Raw genomic sequence first — 6,296 nt, 5'->3', positions numbered from 1 at the left:
CATAACTTTCAAATAACTATGCACAAACTATACAAACAGGATAAATTGGAGAACCAGGGGAACCAGGAAAGCCTTCTTGCAGAAGGCAGGATTTCAGGGAATACCTGAAGGAAGCCTGGGAAGCCAGGAAACAGATAATAAAGAAGAAAATCGCAGGACAGAGGGAGAGCTAATGAAAATACCAGGATTTTAGGAATGGAGCTCCTTCGTTGAGCAACAAGAAGGTCATGTACTGTGGGAATCTAGTGAACCTCTCTGACTCCATCTTGTGACTCAATCCGGATCTGGCTCTGTTCCCTTTCTATTCAATCATGGATCCAGTCCAATTTTGGTCTTATAAGAAAACAGTCAAAGGAATCTTAAGAAACATTTATTGCATTGCTTAAACCTTGCCCTGGACCACCTCTACTTGTCGCTTGGAGACCCTTAACTAAAGGATCTGAAGTTATGGTGCCCAGAACCAATTAGATCCAAAGACAGATACAAGGAATTTTTTAGTAATTATACATCTCAAGCAACCCACGTGTCTTATCTGAAAAATGGCCATATTTTCAATCAGTTACTGTTTCCTTGTTCCTTTGATCGAAACAGACACTGTGGGGAGATGGGGGACGGCACACCTCTTTTTCTGATTTCAGGAAATTGTACCTGTTTGCTCTCTCCCCTCCCAATTCTCAAAATTCACTCATCCCCCTCCCAACCTGGAAAGCCCTTAATCTTTCCTGGATTTAGAATCAGATTAACCTAATCTTGTATCCTGGTTTATATCCTGTTAATTGTTTTCTTTTCACGTATAAAAATCTGTTTCCCCCTGTATTTGGGGGCCAGTGCAAAACTGAGGAAGGGGCCTGGTCCTGATTTATTGGGCACTTGGCATACATTGCTTCATAAACTGATATGCTTCAATCTTTGTTTCCTCGGTTATTTCAGATTTCACCCATCACAGTATCAATGGATCACAAAGTCAGCAGAAGCAGGTAAGGTATAAAAAGACTAGAAAGGTAGGAGGGGGCCAGATTATAAAGGGCTATAAAAAGCAAAGAGATGATTTTTATATTTCATCCTGGAGGTGACTGGGGAGTCACTAGAGCTGACTGAATACAAGGGCTGACATGATCAGAGCCGTGTTTTAGGAAGATCAATTTGACAGCTGAGTAGAGGATAGACAAGAATGCAGAGACATGAAACTGGGAGACCAACCAAAAGTCTACTGCAACAGATAACAAACGCCCGAACCAGGGTGGTAGCAATAACAGAGGAGAGAAGGGGGCATATGCAAGACATCAACAGACTGGTAATTGAATGCACATGGGGACTGAGAACGAGCAGTGAAGGACAATACCTAGGTTGCCCCCCTGGTGACTAGGGGAATGGCAGTACCCTAAAGAGTATAGCAGATAATTCAAGAGGGAAGGGTGTGGTGAGGAAAGATGAGTTCAGTTCTGGATATGTTGAGTAAAGATGTCCATTAGACAATTGGAGAAGTAAAAATGGAGGTCAGGAGAAAGGTTAGGCCTGGATAAACAAATCTGATAATGATATACATAGAAATCACCGTTGAACCCATGGAAGCTGTTGAAATCAGCAAATGAGAGCAAAATAAGAAAAAAATAAGAGGGCCCAGGACATCTAAGGGTACAATTACATTTAGATTTCAATAGGAAGAGATTAGGAGGTCAGAGGGAGGGATATTTTAAGTAGTGAAAAAGACACATGAAAAACTATGGAGATATGCATGAATGTGAAGTATTTTAGAGACAAGAAGTAATCTGGCTAAAGCAAATACTATGTGCTAGGAAGAAATAGGAAATGAGGTTGGAAAAGAAGGCTGGAACCAAACCATGGGAAGTGTTGGACTATAAATTTTTACATTAGGAGATCAGTAATGTAAATCTATTTTAAATTTCTAAGTATATTCAGGAGCAGCAGCATCAGTGCTATATTTTATGAAAATCAACCTGCCCCTAGCTGCAGGATGAAATGGAAGAATAGGCAAAACACAGGACAAACTAGTTGTATGGAAATAGGAAAGAGCAAAAAACGAGGAAGACTTTATAGTTTTGAGCCTAGGTGACTAAATCATATAATTAAAATAAGAATGAGCTGGGAACATCAAGACAGCAAAATGACAAGCAATAGAGCTTAGCTCCCCATAAATGCTAATCTACAATGGTCTAGAAAATGTACCAGACCAAATTCTGATCAGAAAAGCCAAGAAGCAAGTCATTTTTCTAGCCCAGGGTGGCACAGGGAGGCAAACAGAAGGGACTAGTGGGGACGTATAAGATCTGGCCAGGAGAACATGAGGCAGCAGGGAGAATTCCAGTGGCCAAAGATACAAAGAGGGCCGAGAAAGGACGCCACTGAAGGAAACACCAGAACAGAAGGAGATCCCAGGGGACCCCTGAATTAGCTCTGGGTAGATCTGGCAGAACTGTCACCCATCACCTCACAGACCCAAGGTAAAGAGAAGGGCTCTCAAATGTGCTGGCCCCAGCTGTTGAGCAAAGTTCAACAAGTTGAGCAAAGAACAAGTTGCAGAAATATGCTTGTATGGGCTCTAACCCCAGGAGCAGAGCTGTGACTCAGTTCTAGCTTTCAACCCAGCACATAAGCCTACAATGGAACACCCAGGAAGTAGTTTGAAATTAAAAGGGAGCCAGCATTTCAGTCTCTCCAAACCTGCAGAGCCTCCCAGCAAGCTAACAGTGACTGAGTCCAGCAGCAATCTATAGAAACTCCCAAGGATAGCCTCAAACCTGGGTCAAGAACTTACAGAGCTCAGACCATAAAGACAGTGAACAGACCTAGAGAGCACTGAAACTTGCAGGGCCCCAGACTAAACCATGAAACCAACAGCCGGACATAAAAAAACCAGAAGTTCCAGCCAAACATCCCCTCCAAACAGAGATTAGCACTAACATAAGGTCAGAAATCAAGAAGTAGGCTGGAAGAACATGCAAGAGGAAAAAAAAAAATGCCAACATTAAGAATTATGGTGACAAGGAAGTTCAAGATACGAACACAGAAGAGAATGTCTCAAAAGCACCAACAAGCAAAGCCTAAAAGAAAAATGCAGCAAAATCCAACAAGATTTCCTAGAAGAATTAAAGTAATAGTAAAATAAACAGCTAAAAATTATTTTAAAAAACAAATGAGAACAGCACTGGGACAGGGGAGAATGAGGGAGTGAGTTAGGGAAGGAAGATATGAAAATAGAAATTTAACGAAGAAAATAATTCCTTTAAAACTGGAATTGGCCAAATACAAACTAATGATTCCAAGAGACAGCAAAAAATAATAAAACAAAGTCAAAAGTCGGAAAAAAAGAAAAAGAAAATGTAAAATAACGCATAGGAAAAACAACTGACTTGGAAAATAGATCTAAGACAGGTAATTTTAAGAATCATTGGACTACCTGAAAGCCAGGAACCAAAAAAGAGCCTAGACATCATAAAAGAAAACTGTCAGGATATGTTAGAACAAGAGGGTAAAGTAGACACTGGAAGAATATACCAGTCACTTCTTGGAAGGGGAAAAAAAATAATCAAAAATGAAAACTCCTAGGAATAGTATAACCAAAATCCTAAGATCCAAAGTTAAGAAAGAGGAAAAAATGCTGTAAGAAGCCTAAAAGAATTCAAGAACCAAAGAGTCACAGTCAAAATCACACAAGATATAGCAGCACCACTAAAAAGAAACAGAGAGCTCAGAATATATTCCAGAAGGCAAAGGATCTATGCTTATAAAGAAAATGACCTTCCTACCAAAATTCAGTATACTCCGACAGGGGGAAAAAAAATGAGGACATCCAAGTATTCCTGATGAAAAGACCAGAATGGTGTAGAAAATGATACAAACACAAGAGACAAGAGAAGCATAAAAAGATAAAGAAATGAAAAAATCAGAAGAGACTAGTCAAGGTTAAACTATTTATATTCTTATACAGGAAGATGACACATGTAGCCCTTCAGAATTTTAACATTACCAGGGGTGAGTCTAATTAGACAGAGAGTTTGAGTGTGATTCTGTTATGTCTGAATGATCTCCAAAGAATGGAAAGAAGGGAAGATGAATGCATTAGGAGAAAGGGAAAAAGAGAAGGAAAATGGGGAAAATTATCTCACATAAATGATATGCACAAAGAGGAGTTTAAACAGAAAAAAGAGGGTACTGGAGGGCAGTGGGCAACACCTGAACTTCACTCTAATCTGAACTGATTGAAGGAGGAAGAGACTATATATATTTACATGGCTGGGTACAGAAATACATCTTACTCAACAGGAAAATATGAGAAAAAGGGCTTCAGGAATAGCATCTGGATAAGAGTGAGGGCAAATTAAAGGGCCATTTCATCAGAAGCAGAACAGACTCTTGAAGAGGGGGCAAGGAGAAAAAAGGGAAGGAAAAGCATAAAACAACACAATGAAAGGAAACACCCAATTAGCAATCATAATTATGAATATGAATGGGTGAACTCACCCATAAAACAGAAGAGAATAGCAGAACAGATTAGAAACCAGAATCCAAAAATATATTGTTTATAAGTAACACATTTGAAACAGAAAGATACACAATGAGTTAAAATAAAATGCTAGAGAAGAATCAAATATGCTTCAGCTGAAGTAAAAAAGCCAAGGGTAGCAATCATCATCTCCCACAAAGCAAAAGCAAAAATATATGTATCACATTTTGATAAAAGGCACCATAGAAAATGAATTAATATCAATTCTAAACATATTTGCATTAAGTGGCATAGCATCTAAAATCTTAAAGGAAAAGTTAAAGGAAAAAACAAATAATGAAAACTACAGTAGTGTGGGATTGCAACTTATCCCTCATACACTTAGCTAAATCTAACAAAAAATAAAGAAGTTAAAGAGATGAACAGAATTTTTTAAAAAGTTAGATATGATAGATCTCAGGAGAATATACACTGAGAATAGAAAAGAGTTCACCTATTGCTCAGCTGCAGATGAAACTTTCACAAAAACCAAGTATTAGGGTTTAAATACCTCAAAAACAAATACAGAAAAATAAATATCAAATGCATCTTTTGCCAACAACAATGCAACAAAAATCAAATTCAATAAAGGGCCTTCAAAGCAAATGTTAAAATTGGAAAGTAAATAACAATCCTAAAGAATGAGTGGTTGAGGCAGCTAGCTGGTGCAGTGAATAAGGAACCAGGCTTGGAGTCAGGAGGACCTGAGTTCAAATGTGGCCTCAGAACTTGACACTTACTAGCTGTGAGACCCTAGCCAAGTCACTTAACCCCAATTACCTCACCAAAAAAAATAAAATAAAATAAAAAAAGAACGAGTGGGTCAAAGAATAAATCACAGAAACAATAATTTCATTAAAGACAGAGACAACATACTAAAATTATGGGATGCCAAAAAGCAACACTTACAGGTAACTTTACATCTCTAAATGTTTTCATCAATAAAGAGAAAGAACAAATCAACAAATCGCACATATAAAAACCAAAAAAACTAGAACAAATTTAAAACACACAATTTTAAAACAAAATGAAAATCCTGAAATATCAATGAAGAGATAAACAAAACCTATCAAAAATGGCTCTAAACAAATTCTAAATCAGCAGAACCCACAAAAAGACAGAGTGAAACAAATTTCCAGCCCAAGACAACCTGAATGGTTGATCAGAAAGGTATATCATGCCGGGCAGAGAAAGGAATGCAGTTCGGCGTGGGCATGCAGGCCACAGCAAACCTAGAGCAGGCCTCAGAGGACTGAATTACAGGCAGACTTCTCAATCCACCAACGTCAAAGACAACTTAGAAGGTCAGTGGGAAAAGTCTGTATCTGCAGTGAAAGAGAGAAGTGTGGCAGTCTTAGCTCCAGTCCCTGAGCTTGGCCTGGGGCGGCAGCTGCCTCCTGAGCTTCTGGCCCACAGACTAGGGGAATCCAGTGACTGATCAGAGGGGAATTGCAGGGATCTCTTTGCTGGTGCAGGATTCTCTTGCTTCGCCTGTGCTTGGATCAGGGTCACAATTCTAGGTGGCGGTCCTGGGGCAAGGAGGAGTGCTGGTGTGGTGGAGCTTGTAGTGGCAGTGGAGAGGGAATCCTCCTCACAGTTCCAAGACAGAAAAGAGTGCTTGTGGTCACTCATAGACCAGAGTACAGGCCAGGAAAGGAGTAAACACCTCACCCTTGATCATGCCACCTTGGAAGAACGGAAATTTGCAGGTCCCTAGAAGTATCTCTGAATACAGCTGCACAAAACCCCCAAAGCTTGGGAAAGTACATTCTCCACACTGGAAGCAGACCCC

Source organism: Vombatus ursinus, unplaced genomic scaffold, assembly GCF_900497805.2.
Source record: "Vombatus ursinus unplaced genomic scaffold, bare-nosed wombat genome assembly UNPS02014837.1, whole genome shotgun sequence".
NCBI classification, from domain to species: Eukaryota; Metazoa; Chordata; class Mammalia; order Diprotodontia; family Vombatidae; genus Vombatus; species Vombatus ursinus.
Note: the sequence above shows the minus strand (reverse complement) of the source record.